The sequence below is a fragment of the Panthera leo genome, unplaced genomic scaffold, assembly GCF_018350215.1.
Source record: "Panthera leo isolate Ple1 unplaced genomic scaffold, P.leo_Ple1_pat1.1 Un_scaffold_43, whole genome shotgun sequence".
NCBI lineage: Eukaryota > Metazoa > Chordata > Mammalia > Carnivora > Felidae > Panthera > Panthera leo.
The window spans coordinates 209,296-229,302 of NW_024962246.1; positions in this window are offsets into that span (position 1 = coordinate 209,296).

Here is a 20,007-nt window from a genome sequence, read left to right on the forward strand (position 1 = left end):
CTTGGGACACATGGGTGGCCCAGTCACGAAAGCGTGTGATGGTGGATTCAGCTCAGGTCATGATCTCAGGGCAGTGCAGAGCATGCGTGGGATTCTCTCTCTCCATTTCTCTCTGCCCCTCTTCTGCATGCTCTCTCTCTCTCTCTCTCTCAAAAATAAATACATAAATTTAAAAAAAAGGCTCCTCAACATATGGTTTTGGAAAAACTGGACAGCAATCTGCAAAACAAAACAAAAACAACGGACCACTTTCTTACAACATACACAAAAATAAATCCAACATGGACAAAGACCTATATGTGAAACCCGAAACCATAAAAATCCCAGAGGATAATACGGGTAGTATCTTATTTGACATTGCCTGTACAAACGTCTTTGTAGATATATCTCTAGAGGTAAGGGAAACACAAGCAAAAATAATGAGACTTTATAAAAATGAAAACCTTCTGTCACCAAGGAAATAATCAACAAAACTAAAACATCAACAGAATGATATTTGCAAACGACATCGGATAAAGGGTTAGTGTCCAAAATATATACAGTTATACAGCACCCAAAAAATGAGAAATCATTAAAAATGGGCAGAAGACAAAAATGGACATTTCCCGAAGGAAGACATATACATGGCCAAGAGACACATGAAAAAATGCTCAACAATACTGATCTTCAGGGAAATACAATTCAAAAGTACAATGAGATAACACATCACATCTGTCACAATGACGAAAATCAATGAAGGATGAAACAGCAGGTGTTGCCAAGGAAGTGGGGAAAGAATAACCCTCTTGCACTGTGGGTAAGAATGCAAACTGGTGCAGCCACTCTGGAAAACAACATGGAGATGTCAAAAAAAAAAAAAAAACTGGAAATAGAAGTACCTTACAATCCAGCGATTTCACTACAAAGTATTTCCACAAAGAATACAAAATCTTCAAAGGGATACATGCACCGTGATGTTTACAGCAGCATTTTTTACAAAAGCCAAATTACGGAAACTATCCAAACATCCATCAACTGATGAATAAATTGAGATGTGGTATATGGAATGTAATATTATTTAGCCATAAAAACATGAAATCTTGTCATTTGCCACGAGGTGGATGGAGAGAGAGAATGTTATGCTGGGTGAAATAAGCCTGTCAGAGACAGACAAATACCCAATGATTTCACTAACACATGGCAAGAAAACAAAACAAAGGTGGGTGGGGGGAGACAACGGACTCTTAACTAGGAAACAAACTGAGGAGTTCCACAGCGAGGTGAGGGAATGGGTGAAGCAGCTGATGGGGATTAAGAAGTGCACCTGGGAAGAGCATCGGGTGACCTGTGGAAGTCTTGCTCTATATTGGACACCTGAAACTAATATTACGCTATTTCTTCACTCACTGGAATTTAAATTGAAAGATAACATAAGGTTCATGAGACTTACCTACCAGGTTTTCTGTAGTTTTCAATCGCTTCACTAGGTTGGAAAAATAACCATGAAATTTTTAAAAAAAGCATGTATGATGTGTGGGACAGTTTGTGCCCTTACCTCCGTCTCTGGTTCCAGCAGGACTCGGAACATGGGTCCCAGCTCATTCTTCTAGAAGGTCGTGAGACGAGCATTTCATGTATCCACGTCCTAATTGAATGCAGCTCCCATGCTTCTGAATTTCTGTTAGGGTTACTTCCCGGAAACAAGCCTGAATCTGGAACAAACCATCGACTTCATCTATGAGGTGATGTCGTGGGACCCCGCAATCCACAAGTCCTTTAGTAAAATACGTCTTGTTCAAAAACTGTCCGGGAAGGGGTGGAATGAAACACGGGAACAGCCCAGAAAATGCAAAGGCCTGTGCAGCTCAGCAACCAGCTTGACCAGGGAAGCCACCCAGCGCCCCCTCCTCAGCACTCAGTACAACAAGGCAGCTTCTCTCTGGTGACTCAGGAGATGCCAAGTTGCTATAAAGCTCCCAAGGTCTCCCCTGGGGCGGGTGGCAGAACCTGCTGGAAATGCAGCTCTGCTCTCTGTACTGAGGCACCAGCAGAGGCCTGAGTCCTCTGAGAGCAATCTAAGCCCTTCCTGCTCTGAGGTGCCCTGGGTCAGAAAAGCAGATGGTGCGCCCTCTGCTGGCTATCACTGCCCAGCAGAGGAACCCGCCCCTCGGGGGTCTGTGGTTCTTGAGCTCTCTCTGCTGGCCACCATGGGAATTCCTTCAATGTGGAAGGCCCTGGTTGCTCAGCTGAGAGACCGAAGGTGCTCTGGGCAACTAAGCCTGTTCTCCTCGTTGGGAAGGTTTTAGTGACAGGGCCTGGGACACAAAATCTTTTCCTTCTCTTTCTTGTGAGTGAAGAATGAAACCGAATTTATTAACGTAACGACATCATTTGTAATGTTTTAAGCAATATTCACAGAAAAATAGACCACCGATTTACACATGCTGAACAAGAGGTAATTTTGTTTACCACCAAAATACTTAGGTTAGATAAAGAATGGACACCTTTGAGAGAGAGAAATACCGGCGTCCAGCTATGGAGTGAATGAGTCCTAGGGATACAAGGGACAGCCAATGGAATGGAGTCAATCCCGTCATAATATTGTTGCATGATTTCACATGATAGCTACACTTGTGGTTGAGTACAACATAATGTATAGACATATGGAATGACTGAAATGTATGCCTAAAACTAACACAACAAATGTGTGAACAATCTTTCAATTAAAAATAGACATCCTTTACACTATCTTTAATTTCTTCTTCTTTGCCACTAAACTATCCTTCCTGGGGCGCTTGGGTGGCTTAGGCGGTTAAGCGTCCGACTTTGACTCGAGTCATGATTTTTGAGTCCATGAGTTTGAGCCCCACATCAGGCTCTGTTCTGAGAGCTCAGAGCCTCGAGCCTGCCTCATATTCGGTGTCTCCCACTCTATCCCCCTCCCCAGCTCGGGTTCTCTCAAAAAAAGAAACATTAAAAATGAAAAATCATTCCTCATTTAGAATCTGCGAATTTCCATTTATACCAGATTCTCTAACATCACCTTCTTGATGTTGAAAGCTTATCTGAAAAGTCGCTAATAATATCTTAGATGAAACATATGTGACAAGATCAGAATGCAACTTCCAGGGAGCTACACATCTGTTGTGAATTTACAGTGCGTATCCTTGGCTAATATTTCCAATGAAATGTGCTTTAGGGATACGGATGGATGACATAACGTCCATCAGTCATATAGGTCAATTTCCTATAGGACTATTATGCCTTCAATTACTAATTGCCATCTCTTCAGAATTAAAAGAAAGCTGGGTCAAGAAAATGTCTTTGAATTTGGTGTAAGAGAAGACTATGGTGTTTTAAAGGGTCCACCTACCTTCTCGATTCCTCAGATTGGTTGTGGAGAGGATAGCAACCTATGATTTGGATGCACACCGCTAGTCCCAGAGGGAGGATATGTATCTTATTGGCAAATATTTTTTTTTAATCAATATTACTAGTCCACCTCTGCCTGGTCCAGACTTCAGGACCTGGGGGCAACACAATGCCTGATGCCTGGGTTCAGAACTTGAGGAAGGCCAGCTGGTGGGGGAGGGGGGAAATCCAACAGAGCCTGGGGCAGTGAGGGAGATGGCCCTGGGACACCTCCCCACAGGGCAGGCTATGGAGTTTACCTGCCAAAGAGCAGCACACTCTCCCTCAAGACATCCCTCTCCATGACAGAACGTGAGGCTGAACCTCACAATTCCAGAAGAAATGAGGGCTACCCATCTTCTCAATTCCAATGGCCTCTGCAGAACTTGGACCCAGGGATGTTGGAGTCTTGGGGCCACGGAACTCTGATGCCCATGATAGAAGCCCTTTCTGCCCCAGCACTCAGAGCCACTTCATACATCCCCTCTCCCCTGGCCCATCTAACCCTGTCCACATACCCAGACCAGGTCTCTACTTTCCTTCTTGTACTTCCTCTTTGTCTCTGTTTCTCTCTAACCACATCTCTCTCTATTTCTTCCTTTCACTCTCTAGGGAGTGGTGTATTATACGGTGCCAAACTTTGTTGTTATACATGGGAATATCCAATTTTCCCAGCACCAGTTATTCAAAAGACTACTCTTCTCCACTGTGTATTATTGACTCCCTTGTCGAATGCTAGGTGACTGTGATGCATGGGTTTAGTTTGGGCTCTCAATTTCTGTTCCATTGTCTTGTGTGTGTGCTTATGCCAGTGACATAATTGATTTCTTTGTGTGAGAATGACGCTTGAAAGCAAGAAGTGTGATGCCTCCTGTTTTGTTCTTTGTTGCGTTGGCTACTTGGGGTCTTTTTGTGCTTCCAAATAAATTTTAGGATATGATTTTCTAATTGCATAAAAATTGCATCGGAGTCTTGATAGAGATTGCACTGAATCTCTAGATGGCTTTGGGTAATATGGACATTGTATCTGTATTAATTCCTCCGAAAGTTGGACATGGGATGGCTTTTCACTGACTTGTGTGTTCTCCCCTTTCTTTCACCCAAATTGAATTTCTTCCATTCCTGCACACAGGTTTTATAGTTTTCTGTAAAGAGAGTTTCATTTCCTTGGCTAAATGTATTGCTATAATTTTTATTGTTTTTGATGCTATTGTAAATGGGATTGTTTTCTTTACTTCTTCTTAGATAATTGGGTTAGTGTATAGGAATGATACAGAATTTGATATGGTGACTTTCTAGTTTGGAACTTCACTGCATTTCTTGGTTAGATATTAACAGGTTATTTTACATTAAATTTTTTATTTCAGTCCTTTACCTTGTTTAAAAAAACATGTTATTTGGAAATAGCTGACACACTATGTTACATTAGTTTCAGATGAACAACATAGTGATTGGACAAATGTATACATTCTGCTACGCTAACACAGGTGTAGCTATCATCTGTCACCATGCATCACTACTCCAGTACCATTCTCTATGTCCCCTATGCTATATCTTCTAGCTGTGATTCATTCATTGCATAACCAGAAGCCTGCATCACGCAATCCCCTTCACATATCTAGGGCATCCTTGTCTTGTGCCTGATCTTAGTGGAAAATCTTTCACAATTTCACTACTGAGTATGATATTAACTGTGGGCTTCACATACATGGCCTTTCTTATGTTGAGATATGTTCCTTCTACACAGAATCTTAAAGAGATTTTTAGCACAAATGGATACCAAATTTTCTCAGAACGGTTTTTCTGTGTCTATTGACATCATCACATGAGTTTTCTTTTTCTTTTTTAACATGTACTTATTTAGTTTAGTTTAAATGTATTTATGTATTTCTTTAGTATTTATTTTTTCAAGTTTTTATTTAAATTCCAATTGGTTAACATACAGTGTAATGTTAGCGTCAAGTATAGAATGTAGTCATCCATCACTTACATACAACACCCAGTGATCCTCACTACTAGTGCCCTCCTTAGCCCATCACCCATTTAACCCATCCCCTTACCCACCTCCCTTATAGTAACCCTCCGTTTGTTATTTATAATTAAGAATCTTGTTTCGGGTTGATTTTCTTTCATTCAATTATGTGAGGGGTCATACTGATTGATTTGCATTTCTGAAACATCCTTCCTTTGCAGGGAAAAAAATCCTTCATCACGGTCAATGATCCTTTTAATGTGCTGCTGAATTTGGTTTGCCTGTCCATTATTGGGAATCATTCATCTATATTCATCACGGGGATACTGGCCTATAGATTTCTGTTCAGGTAATATCCTTCTCTGGCTTCCTACCAGGGTAATTCCAGTGTCATGAAATGAGTTTGGTGGTGTTCATTCCTTTTCAATCTGAGAGAGGACTGCTGTTAGTTCTTCTACAAACATTTGGTCAAATTCACCAGTGAATCCACCTGGCCCTGGGCTTTTCTTCCCTGGGAGAACTTCGATTACTGATTCAATTTACTTGCATTGGTTATCTTCTTGTATTGATACAGTCTTCCTTTAATGGGTCTGTGCAAACCTTCTATTTCTTCCTGGTACAGTCTTGGTAGGTTGTGTGTTTCTAAGAACCTATCCATTTCTTCTAGGCAGGCGGTTTGCTGGCATCTAATTTGGCCATAGTCCCCTCTTTGTCTCCTTTATGTTTCTTCGGTATAAGGCGTAATGTCTTCTCTTTTATTCATAATTATTTTGAACTGCGTACTCTCTGTGTCTTAGCGTAGTCTATGTATAGTCTTGACAATTTTGTTTCACTCTTCTGAAAACCCCTGTTGGTCTTCTTCATATTTTCTATTGACTTCATGGTCTCAGTTTCATTGGTTTGCACTCTCGTATGGATTACTTTCTCCCTTTTGAGTACACTGTACATAGATTGTTGTTTTTTTCTAGTTCTTTGAAGTTAAAGGTAGGTTGTTCATTTGACTCCCAAATCTATCCTCCACGCATGCAAATCCAGTGGCTCATCAGAGAACCTTCAATAGGTCTTTTCTGTCCTATTTCTCATTTTCAGAACTCTGAGAAATTAGAATCAGAAAATTTATTTGAAGACACAATAGATGAAAACTTCCCTAATGTGGGGAAGGAGACAGATCCAGAAGCAGGAGGCACAAAGAACCCCCAATATATTCAACGGAAGCAGATCCACACCAAGTCATATAGTAATTAAAACCCAAAATATCGTGACAAAGAAAAAATTTCAAAGCAGGAAAACAAAAGATGGCATTTACCTACAAGGGAAACCCCATAAGGTTATCACTGGATGTTTTTCAGAAGAAACTTTGAAACTGTAAGTGACCAGCATGGTATGGTAAAGTTGCGGAATGGAAAACATCTGCAGCCAAAGAGAGTCTATCCAGCAAACTATCATTCAAATGGGAGGAGAGATCAAGAGGTTCCCAAATAAATACTCAGCGAGCTCAACACCAACAAACCACCCCTGCAAGAAATGTTAAAGGGGATTCTTTAAGTGGAAAAGAAACACCGAAAGTGACCATATTAAAGTGCGAAATGCAGAAGCAATAAAAAGGTGTATATCTGTAAAACATCAGTCAAGGTATTCATGATATTAAAGGTTTTGAAAGAGGAACACTACATAGCTATAACACGGGGAGGAGAGGAGTAAAGAACCGGTTCAAACTTAAGCAACTATCAACTTAATATAGACTTCTATATGCAGAAGTGGTTAGGTACAAACCTCATAATAACCACAGAACAAACACCACTAATACATATGCAGAGTACAAAGACAAGCAATTTCAACTGTGAAATTGTGATGAAACCCAGCAAACCAAAAAAAGAGAAAGAGAAGAAAGGATCAGAAAAATTCAGAAACAACCAACATCAAGTAGTAATAGGACACATACATGTCTATCAATTACTTTGAATGGTAACAAAATAAATGATCAAACCAAAGGCACTGGGTGCCAGAGAGGGGTAACTGGATGGCTCAATCGCTTGAAATTTAGACTCTTGATTTCGACTTAGGCTATGATCCCAGGATCATGGGATTGAGCCCCAATTGAGCTCTGCACTGAGCATGTAACTTGGGGAGGATTAATTCTCATTCTTATTCTCTCTCTCCCTCTTTCTCTCTTTGTCTCTCTCTTCCCCCATTCCCCCCACCCCGCCCTACCATGCCTGTGCTCACTCTCTTCATAACAAAAAGCACTGGGTGATAGAATGATTACAATATAGTACCCATCTATTTCCTACCTAGAAAAGACTAGTTAAGGAACAAAAGCGTCAAAAGAAAACTGCAGTAGCTCTACCTATATCAAACAAAATAGATTTAAAAATAAAACAGTAACAAGAGACAAAGAAGACACTATACTAATAAAAGGTACCATCCAGCAAAAAGATGGAACAATTGTAAACATATAAGCATTCAACCTGAGAGCATCCAAATACACAAAACAGTCCAAAACTAAAGTAAAGAATCGATAGTCATACCATCATAGTAGGGCAATTTAACACCCCAATGACATCAATGGAGAGATCATTCCATCAGAAAATCAACAAGGAAGTAGTGACTTTGAATGATAGAGTAGACCAGATGGACTTAACTGATATATTTTAGACATTCCATCCTAAAACAGCACAATACACATTCTTTTCATGTGCACATGGAACATTCCCACACTCGATAAAAAATTAGGTCATAAAACCAGCCAAAACAAAATCAAATTGATCGACGTCATACCATGTGTCTTTTCAGACTATAATGCTATGAAAGTAGAAGACTACAACAAGAAACAAAAATCTGGAAAAGGCACAAAACATGGAAGTTAAATAACATGCTACTAAACAATCAATGGTTCAACCAAGAAATCAAAGACAAAATCCAAAATGGCATGGAAACAAAAGACAATGAAAACACAGCAATCCAAACTTCTGTAAAGCAGGAAAACTGGTTCTAACAGGGAATTTTACAGCAATACATGTCTGCCTCAAGAAAAAGAAAACCCTGAAATAAACTCCATGAGCTTATAATTATAAAAGCCAGACAGAGGACAACAAACACAACCCCCAAAGAGAAGAATGATGAAAATAATTAAAGGCAGAGGAGAAATAAATGATATAAAGATTAAAAAGATGCACCCCAAGGACCAAAATTGGATGAGGCAGTAAGTGAAATCCTACTACACCGAGAGAGGGCAGGGTGATGGCGTGAAACACTCCACACCCAAGCTGGAAAGGGGCGAGGCAAAAACAATCTCCAGTGCAGGAAGACAGGGGCAATATAATGAACACAATCCCTCAGGATGGAGGGCGGTGTCCACACATGAACATCCTCCCACTACATTTGGGAGTGCAAACATGACCTACTTCTTGCTGTAGTCCTAACACTAACACTAACCCAAATCCCACACCTAAACCTAGCAGCTAACGCTAACCATGATACTAATTCTAAACCCTGCCCCTATCCCTAGGTCTAAACCCAACTCTAACCCAACCGAACTGTAAAGGTAAACATATCCCGTACTAACCCTAACCATCTTACCAGAATCCTACAACTCTAACCCTAAAACCCTAACCCTAATGCTCTAACTCTACCTGCTAACACTAAAATTATAAACCCAAACACTAACACTAACCCTAACCATAAAATCCTAACACTAACCCAAACGCTAACCCCTGATCCAATCCCCTAACCCGTAAGCGAACTCTCAAACCCAAACAATAACCCTAAACCTAAGCCTAATCCAAGTCCAAAGCTAACACCTAAACCTAACTCTAACTCAAAACCCTAACCCCTAACCATAACCCTAAACACTAACCATAACCCTAAACCCAACCCTAAAGCATAAACCTAATTCTAGCCCCTAACACTAACACCTAACACCAACCCTAACCGTAACCCTGACCCCTAACACCGAACCCAATCCCAAACCCTAAGCCAACACACACGACACACAAGAATGGTGTCACCTCGGCACTGGTGAAGTCCCTGAACAGAACATTAACCCTAGTTAAGGATCTCTCTGGATGGGGACCCAATTCCTATGTCTGAGAACACCACAAACAAATGGCCCAAAGCGGTGCAGACTTACTTGGCATGGAACATCAAACATCATCATGACATTTCCAATGCCCTCATGATGCTGCACAAGGGGGTTGATGAAGCCCAACTGAAGATGCCACACACAGCTGGCCCTGGCTCACAAAGACTAAGCCTGAACAGCCCGCTCCAATGAGGCCTACACTCAATCCTCTGGGAAGACCACTACCCTGCAAGAGTTTCAGCGCTTGGAGCTTCGTGGGACCTAACCCTAACCTTAACTGTGACACTCACATACCGCTCAAGCTAAACCTCACCCCAACTCAAACCTAACCCTACACATGACCCGCACCCGCGCATGGACCCTCATCCAGACTTCCAGGGTGATCATGGCAATGGTGTCGCTTCGGCCCTGGCAACGTCCCTGGACCAAAACTTAACCTTGGCTAAAGCTTTCTCCTAATGGGGACCCAATTCCTAAGTCTGAGGACATGACGGACATGGGCCCCAGAAGCGGAAGAGGATTACTCAGCATGGAACCTGGAATATCACAATTTCATTTCCAAAGACTAGAAGGAGCTCCACAGGGGACTTCTTGAGGTCTAACCAAGGAGTGACCCTGGCACCCAAAACTCAGCCTGACTGGGACCCTCCTTAGACCCCTCTACTCAGCCCTGCGGGGGGACAACTGCCCTACTGGGGGTATAGTGCCACGAACCTCCTGTGCCCAAGCCCTAATCTTAACAGTGACCCACAGTATATACGTGAACCTAAACCTCACCTCATCTTTAACACTCACCCAAAACCTGACTCGCACCATGCAGTGCCCACACATCATCGATACAGGGAGATCACAGGACTGGTGTCACTTCAGCCCTGGAGATTTCCCTGGCACAAAACCCAAACGGAGCTGAGGCTATCTCCACATGGGGACTGAATACCACAGTATGACAAGAGCACACACACTGGGTTGAGAAGCGGTGCAAGATAATTCTGTGTGAAACGTGGAACATCACCATGTCATTTCCAAAGCATGGCTTCTGATGCACAGGAGGAATCTTGAGGCCTACATCCTGAGTGCAAAAATAGATGTCTGGCCTTGGACACAAAGACTAATGCTGATCAGTACCCTTCTGCACACCAGTCAGCCCTTCGGGGAGACAACTGCACTACTGTACAATAAGGGTTTGGAAATGCTTGGGCACTAATCTTACCCCTAAACAGAACTGTAAACTTAACCCTAAACCTAAACCTAATACAAACTCTCACACTAACTCTACACCAGACCGACAACCGCCCAAGTGCCCACATTTTAGCCCTCCAAGGAACTCATGTGAATGGTGTTACTTTGGCCCTGGTGATGTACCTAGACTGAACACAAACCCTAACTGAGGCTCTCTCCCCATTAGGGACTTAATACCAAAGTCTGACAACACTATGCGCCTGGGGTCCAGAAGCGGTGCAGGATGCCTCAGCATAGACCAGGAACCTCACCATATCCTTTGACACAACCGGCAACAGCTTGCCGAGAGGATTCCTGAGGCCTACCCGACCAGGGGCCCATAGAGTTGTGTGGCCTTGAAAGCCAAAGACTAGTTCTGACTGGGACCCTCCCGTCTGCAATCAAATCACCATTTGGGGAGACAACTACCCTGCTGTGTGTTCAGCATCTAGAGCCGCACAGGACAAAACACTAAACCTACAGAACCCTAACCAGAACCCTAAACCAAATATAACCCTATATAAGACACTAACCCTACATTCCCCGGCCCCCAAGTAACATGGGCCCAGAAATCAGCCCTCCAGGGAGATCACAAGACTGGAATCGCTTCGGCTGTGGTGACATCCTTGGTCCGAATCCTAACCCAACTAAGGCTCTCTCCCCATGGGTACCCAATACAAAAGTCTGACAACACCATGCACCTGGGGTCCAGAAGCGGTGCAGGCTCACTCGGCATGGAACCTGGAAGCTCACCATGTCTTTTCCCAAGCCCGGCAGCAGCTGTCCGAGAGGATTCCTGAGACCTCCCCGACCAGGGACCCAAAGACGTGTGTGACCTTGGCAGCCAAAGACGGATACTGACCGGCACCGTCCCTTGTGCCCTCAACTCAGCCCTTCGGGGAGACCACTGCCCTGCTGTGGGTTCAGCGCCTGGAGCCTCCTGGGACCTAACACTAACCCTAAACCTATCCCAAAACGGGACCGTCCACCGAAACATAAACCGGCCTCGAAACCTAACCCTACACTGGAGCCGCCCCGTCGCAGGAGCCCTCAATTCAGCCCTCAAGGGAGATCACGAGACTGGAGTCACTTCGGCCCTGGCGACGTCCCTGGACTAAACCCTAACCCTAGCTGAGGCACTCTCCCCATGGGGAACCTATATCAAAATCTGACAACACCACGTGCCTGGGGTACATAAGCGGTGCAGGCTGACACGGCATGGAAATTGGAAGCTCACCATGTCGTTTCCCAGGCCCGGATGCAGCTGCCCAAGACGATTCCGGAGGCATCCTCGACCAGGGGCGCATCGATGTGTGTGGCCTTGGCAGCCAAAGACGGATCCTGACCGGAACTATCCCTTGTGCCTTCAATTCAGCCCTTCGGGGAGAACAATTCCCTGCTGTGGGTTCGTCGCCTAGAGCCTCCTGAGACCTAACCCTAAACGTAACCCTACGTCGAACCGGGACACTCCACCGAAACATAACTGGGCCTCGAACCCAAAACGTACACTTGAGCCTCCCCGTCACCTAGGCCCTCACTTCACCCCTCGAGGGAGATCACGATACTGGAGTCGCTTCGGACCTGGCGATGTCCCTGGTCCGAATTCTAACCCTAGCTTAGGCTCTCTCCCCATGAGATTCCAATACCAAAGTCTGACAACACCATGCGCCTGGGGTCCACAAGCCGTGTAGGCTCACTGGACATGGAACCTGGAAGCTCACCATGTCCTTTCCCAGGTCCGGCTGCAGGTGCCCGAGACAATTTTGAGGCATTCCCGACCAGGTGCCCATCGACGTGTGTGGCCGTGGCAGCCAGAGACCGATCCTGACTGGCATCCTCCCTTGTACCTCAACTCAGCCCTTCGGGGAGACTACTGCCCTATTGTGGGTTTGGTGCCTGGAGCCTCCTGGGACCTAACCCTAACACTAACCCTACCCTGAACCGGGAACTTCCACTGAAACCTAGGCGGACCTCGAAACCCAACGCTACACTTGAGTCACGCTTTCGCATGAGCCCTCATGTCTGCCCTCGAGGGAGATCACGAGACCAGAGTCGCTTCAGCCCTGACGACGTCCCAGGACTGAACCATAACTCTAGCTAAGGCACTCTTCCCGGGGGACCCAATACAGAAATCTGATAACACCACGCGCCTGGGGTGCACAAGCAGTGCAGGCTCACTCGGTATGGAATATGTAAGCTGAGCATGTCGTTTACCAGGCCCAGCTGCAGCTGCCTGAGAGGATTCCTGAGACCACTCTGATCAGGGGCCCATCGACGTGTGTGGCCTTGGCAGCCTAAGACTGATCCTGACAGACACCCTCCCTTGTGTCCTCAACTCACCGCTTTGGGGAGACCACGGCCCTGCTGTGGGTTCGGCGCCAGGAGCCTCCTGGGACCTAACCCTAACCCTAACCGTACCCCGAACCGGGACCCTCCAACGAAATCTAAGCCGGCCTCGAACCGTAAACGTACACTTGAGCCGCCCCATCGCCTGGGCCCTCACTTGCCCCCCCCCGAGGGAAATCACTAGACCAGAGTCGCGTCGGCCCTGGCGACGTCCCTGGTCCGAACTGTAACACTAGCTAAGGCTCTCTCCTCATGTGGTCCCAAACCAAAGTCTGACAACACCATGCGCCTGGGGTCCACTAGCAGTGCAGGCTCAGTCGGCATGGAACATGGAAGCTGACAATGTCGTTACCCAGGCCCGGCTACAGCTGCCCGAGAGCATTCGTGAGACCTCACCAACAAGGGGCCCATTGATTGACGTGTGTGGCCTTGGCAGCCAAAGATGGATCCTGACCGGCACCCTCTCTTGAGCCCTCAACTCAGCCCTTCGGGGAGACCATTGCCCTGCTGTGGGTTCGGCGCCTGGAGCCTCCTGGGACCTAACCTTAAGCCTAACACTACCCCGAACCGGGACCCTCCACCGAAACCTAAACCGGCCTCGAAACCTAACCCTACACTTGAGGCGCCCAATCGTAAGAGCCCTCACGTCCGCCCTCGAGGGAGATCACAAGACCAGAGTCGTTTCGGCCCTGGGGACGTCCTAGGAAAGGACCCTAACCCTACTAAGGCATTCTCCCCATGGGGACCCTATACAAAAATCTCACAACACCACGCACCTGGGGTCCACAAGTCATGCAGGCTCTCTCAGCATGGAACCTGGAAGTCACCATATCGTTTCCCAGTCCCGGCTGCAGCTGCCTGAGAGGATTCCGGAGGCCTCCTCGACCAGGGGCCAATCAACGTATGTGGCATGGGCAGCCAAAGACTGATCCTGACTGTCACCGTCCCTTGTGCCCTCAACTCAGCCCTTTGGGGAGACCACTGCCCTGCTGTGGGTTCGGAGCCTGGAGCCTCCTGAGACCTAACCCTAACCCTAACCCTAAACGGGCCCCCCCACCGAAATCTAAGCCTGCCTCGAACCCTAACCCTGCATTTGAGCCACCTTGTCTCATGGGCCCTCACTTCAGCCCTCGAGGGAGATCATGAGACCGGAGTGGCTTCGGTCCTGGCGACGTCCCTGGACCAAACGCTAACCCTAGCCAAGGCTCTATCTGCATGGGGACCCAATTCCAATATCTGTCAACACCTAGCGCCTGGGGTTCAAAAGGGGTACAGGCTAACTCGGCATGGAACCTGGAAGCTCACTATGTTGTTTCCCAGGCCCGGCTGCAGCTGCCCGAGAGGATTCCGGAGGCCTCCCCGACCAGGGCCCATCGACGTGTGTGGCCTTGGCAGCCAAAGACTGATCTTGACTGTCACCGTCCCTTGTGCCCTCAACTCAGCCCTTCGGGGAGACCACTGCCCTGCTGTGCATTTGGCGCCTGGAGCCTCCTGAGAACTAACCCTAACACTAACACTGCCCTGAAACATGATCTTCCAACGAACCTTAAGGTGTGCTCGAACACTAACCCTACACTTGACCCGCCACGTCGCATGGGCCCTCACCTCAGCCCTGAGGGAGATCAAGAGAACGGTGTCGCTTCGGCCTTGGCGGCGTCCCTGGACAGAACCCTAACCCTACCTAAGGCTATCTCCCTATGGGTATCCAATACCAAAATCTGACAACACCACACGCCTGGGGTGCATAAGTGGTGCAGGTTCACACGGCATGGAACGTGGAAGCTCACCATGTCATTTCCCAGGCCCGGCTGCAGCTGCCCGAGAATATTCCTGAAGCCTCCCAACCAGGGGGCAATCGACGTGTGTGGAATTGGCAGCCAAGGACTAATCCTGACTGGCACCCTCCCTTTTGCCCTCAACTCAGCCCATCCGGGACACCACTGCTCTGCTGTGGGTTCGGCGCCTCGTGCTTCCTGGGACCTAACCCTAAACCTAACCCTAAACTGATCTGGGACCCTCCACCGAAACCTAAACCGGCCAGGATCCCTAACCTTACACTTGAGCCGTCCAGTCACATGGGCCCTCACTTCAGCCTACGAAGGACATGAAGAGAACTGAGATGCTACGGCCCTGGCGACGTCCCTGGACAGAACCCTAACCATAAGTAAGGCTCCCTCCCTATGGGGACCCAATACCAAAGTCTAACAACACTACACACCTGGGGTGCACAAGCAGTGCAGGTTCACTCGACATGGAACCTGGAAGCTAAACTAGTCGTTTCCTGGGCCTGGCTGCAACTTCCTGAGAGGATTCCTGAGGCCTCCCCGACCTGGGACCCATCGATGTGTGTGGCCTTGGAAACCAAAGACTGATACTGACCGGCAACCTCCCTTGTGCCCTCAACTCAGCCTTTCAGGGAGACAACTGCCCTGTGTGGTTTCAGAGCTAGGAGCCTCCTGAGACCTAACCCTAACCCTACCCCGAACCGGGTCCCTCCTCCAAAACCTAAGCCAACCTCGATCCCTAACCCTACACTTAAGCCGCCTTGTCGCATGGACCCTCACTTCAGCCCTCGAGGGAGATCAAGAGAACTGAGTCGCTTCGGCCTTGGCGACTTCCATGGACCAAACCATATCCCTGCCTATGGTCTCTCCCCATGGGGCTCCAAAAGCAAAGTATGACAACATCACGCGCCTGGGGTGCACAAACAGTGCAGTTTCACTCGGCCTGGAACATGGAAGCTCACCATGTCTTTTCCAAGGCCCAGCTGCAGCTACCCGAGAGGAGTCCTGAGGCCTCCCGACCAGGGGCCCATCAACTTGTGTGCCTGTGGCAATCAAAGACTGATCCTGACTGGCACGCTCCCTTGTGCCCTCAACGCAGCCCGTCAGGGAGACCACTACCCTGCTGTGGGAACGGTGCCTGAAGCCTCCTGGTACCTCACCCTAACCCTACCACGAACAGGACCCCCACACCGAAACCTAATCTGGCCTCGAACCCTAACCTACACTTGAGCCACCCCGTCACATGGGCTCTCACTTCAGCCCTCGAGGGAGATCACAAGAACGGACTCGCTTCGGGCCTGGCGACGTTCCTGGACCTAACCCTAACCCTATCTAAGGCCCTCTCCCCATACCAAATATGAGATACCCAATACCAAATATGAGAACACCACGTGCCTGGGGTCCAGAAGCAGTGCAGGCTCACTTGGCATGGAACCTGGCATCTCACCATGTCGTTTCCCAGGCCTAGTCACAGCTGCCCGAGGATATTCCTGAGGTGTCTTCGACCAGGGGCCCATCGACTTGTGTGGCCTTGGCAGCCAAAGATTGATCCTGATCGGCACTCTCTGTTGTGCCCTCAACTCAGCCCTTTGGGGAAACCACTGCCCTGCTGTGGCTTCGGCGCCTGGGGGCCCCTGGGAACGAACACTAACACTAACCCAATTCTGAACCGGACCCCTCCACTGAAACCTAAACCGGCCTCAAACCCTAACCCTCAGTTGAGCCGCCCCTTCACATGGGCCCTCATTTCAGCCCTCGAGGGAGATCATGAGACCGGAATCGCATCAGCCCTGGCGACGCCCTGGACAGAACCCTAACCCTAGCTAAGGCTCTCTCCCCATGGGGACCCAATACCAAAGTCTGACAACACCATGCGCCTGGGGTCCACAAGCAGTTCAGGCTCACTCGGCAAGGAACCTGGCAGCTCGCAATGTCATTTCCCAGGCCCGGGTGCAGCTGCCCGAGAAGATTCCTGAGGCCTCACTGACCAGGGGCCCATCGACGTGTGTGGCCTTGGCAGCCAAACACAGATCCTGACCTGCACCCTCCCTTGTTCCCTCAACTCAGCCCTTCGGGGAGACCACTGCCCTGCTGTGGGTTCAGGGCCTGGAGCCTCCTGGGACATAACACAAACCCCAACCCTACTCTGAGATGGACCGTACCAGACTGTGGGTAAGAATGCAAACTGGTGCAGCCACTCTGGAAAACATCATGGAGAATCTCCAAAAAATAAAAAAATAAAAATAAAGAAAAAACTGGAAATAGAAGTACCTTACAATCCAGAAATTTCACTACAAGGTATTTCCACAAAGAATACAAAATCTTCAAAGGGATAAATGCACCGTGATGTTTACAGCAGCATTTTCCACAACAGCCAAATTACGGAAACTTCCCAAGCATCCATCAAGTGATGAATAAATTGAGATGTGGTATACGGAATGTAATATTTAGCCGTAAAACCATGAAATCTTGTCATTTGCCATGAGCTAGATGTAGCGAGAGAATGTTATCCTGGGTGAAATAAGCCTTTCAGACAAAGACAAATACCAGATGATTTCACTAACACATGGAAATAAAAGAAAGCGGGGGGAGGGGGGAGGAAACAGTGACCAACAGACTTTTATCTAGGAAAGAAACTGAGAGTTTCCAGAGAAAGTTGGAGAATTGGTGAAACAGCTGCTGGGGATTAAGAAGTGCACCTGGGATGAGCACCGGGTGATGTGTGGAAGGGTTGTTCTCTATTGTACACCTGAAAGTAATACTACACTGTATCTTTACTCACTGGAATTTAAATTAAAGTTAACGTACATTAATGACTGGTACCTACCAGGTTTTCTGTATTTTGCACTCACTTCACTAAATTGGAAAAATAACCATGAAATTTTTTAAAAAGCATGTATGATGTGGGGGAAAGTTTGTGCCCTTACCTCGGTCTCTGTTTCCAGCAGGCCTCGGAAAGCGGGTCCCAGCTCATTCTTCTAGGAGTTCCCAAGAGCATTTCATGTATTCATGTCCTAAAGGAATGCAGCTCCAATTCTTCTGAATTTCTGTCGGGGTTTCTTCCCAGAAACAGCCTGAATCTGGAACAAACCATCGATTTCCTCGAAGAGGTGATGTCGTGGGACCCTGCAATCCACGAGACCTTTAGTAAAATACGTCTTGTTCAAATACTGACCGGGAAGGGGAGGAATGAAACACTGGAACAGCCCAGAAAATGCAAGGGCCTGTGCAGCTCAGCAACCAGCTTGCCCAGGGAAGCCACCCAGCGCCCACTCCTCAGCACTCAGTACAATAAGGCAAATTCTCTCTGGCGACTCAGGAGATGCCAAGTTGCTATAAAGCTCCCAAGGTCTCCCCTGGGGCGGGCGGCACAACCTGCTGGAAATGCAGCTCTGCTCTCTGTACTGAGGCAGCGGCAGAGGTCCTGAGTCCTCTGGGAGCAATCAACGCCCTTCCTGCTCTCAGATGCCCTGGGTCAGTAAAGCCGATGTTGCGCCCTCTGCTGGCCATCACTGCCTGGGCAGAGGAATCCGCCCCTCCGGGTCTGTGGTACTCGAGCTCCCTCTGCTGGCCATTATGGGCATTCTTGCAATGTGGAAGGCCCTGGTCGCTCAGCTGAGACACTGAAGGTGCTCAGTGCAACTAAATCTGTTCTCCACATTGGGAAAGGTTTTAATGACAGGGCCTGGGACACAAAGAAATCTTTTCCTTCTCCTTTCTTGTGAGTGAAGAATGAAACCGAATTTATTAACGTAATGACATCATTTGTAATGTTTTAAGCAAGGTTCACAGAAAAATAGACCGCCAATTTACACTTGCTGAGCAAGAGATAATTGTGTTTACCACCAAAATACTTAGGTTAGATAAAGAATGAACACCTTCGAGAGAGATACCGGAGTCAGCTATGGAATGAATGAGTCCTAGGGATACAAGGGACAGCCAATGTAAGGGGTCAACCCTGTAATAATACTGTTGCATGGTTTCACAGGATAGCTACACTTGTGCTTAAGTACAATATAATTTATAGACATATGGAATGACTACAATATATGCCTAAAACTCATACATCAAATGTGTGAACAATATTTCAATTAAAAATAGACATCCTTTACACTATCTTTAATTTCTCCTTCTTTGCCAATAAACTATCATTCCTGGGGCGCTTGGGTGGCTTAGTTGGTTAAGCGTCTGACTTTGACGCAAGTCGTGATCTTGCAGTCCATGAGTTTGAGCCCTGCGTCAGGCTCTGTTCTGAGAGCTCAGAGCCTCGAGCCTGCCTCAGATTCAGTATCTCCCACTCTGTCCCCACTCCCCAGCCAGGGCTCTCTCAAAAAAAAAAAGAAAAAAGAAACATTAAAAATGAAAAATCATTCCTAATTTGGAATCTGTGAAATTCCATTTATACCAGATTCTCTAACATCACCATCTTGATGTGGAGGGCTTATCTGAAAAGTCACTAATAATATCTTTGATGACACATATGTCACAAGGTCAGAATGAAACTTACAGGGAGCTATGAATCCGTTGTGAATTTATAGTATGTATCCTTGGCTAATATTTCCAATGAAACATGATTTAGAGACACGGATGGATGAAATAATGTCTACCAGTCATATAGGTAATTACCGTATAGGACCATTATGCCTTCAATTACTAATTGCCATCTCTTCAGAATTAAAGGAAAGCTGGGACAAGAAAGTGTCTTCGAATTTGATGTAAGAGAAGACTAGAGTGTTTTAAAGTGTTCACTTACCTTCTGGAATCCTCAGATAGTTGTGTGGAAAGGAGGATAGCAACCCACGATTGGGATGCAAACCACTAGTCCCAGAGGGAGGATATGGACTTTATTGTCAATTTTTTTTTTATCAATATCAGCATTCCACCTCTTCCAGGTACAGACTTCAGGACCTGGGAGCAACATGATGCCTGATGCCTGGGTTCAGAACTTGAGGAAGGCTAGCTGGTGGGGGAGAGGGGAAATCCATCAGGGCCTGGGGCAGTTAGGGAGATGTCCCCAGGACACCCCCCCACAAGGCAGGCTTGGAGTTTACCTGCCAAAGAGCAGCACAATCTCTTGCCTGAGTCACTCCCAGTGACTGAAGTAAAAGTCACACTCAGTGTCTGCAGTTACTCCTAGTGACGGCAGTCGTCATTCCCAGTGACTGAAGTCGGCACTCCCAGTGCTGAAGGAACTGCAAAGGAAGGACAGAGAGACA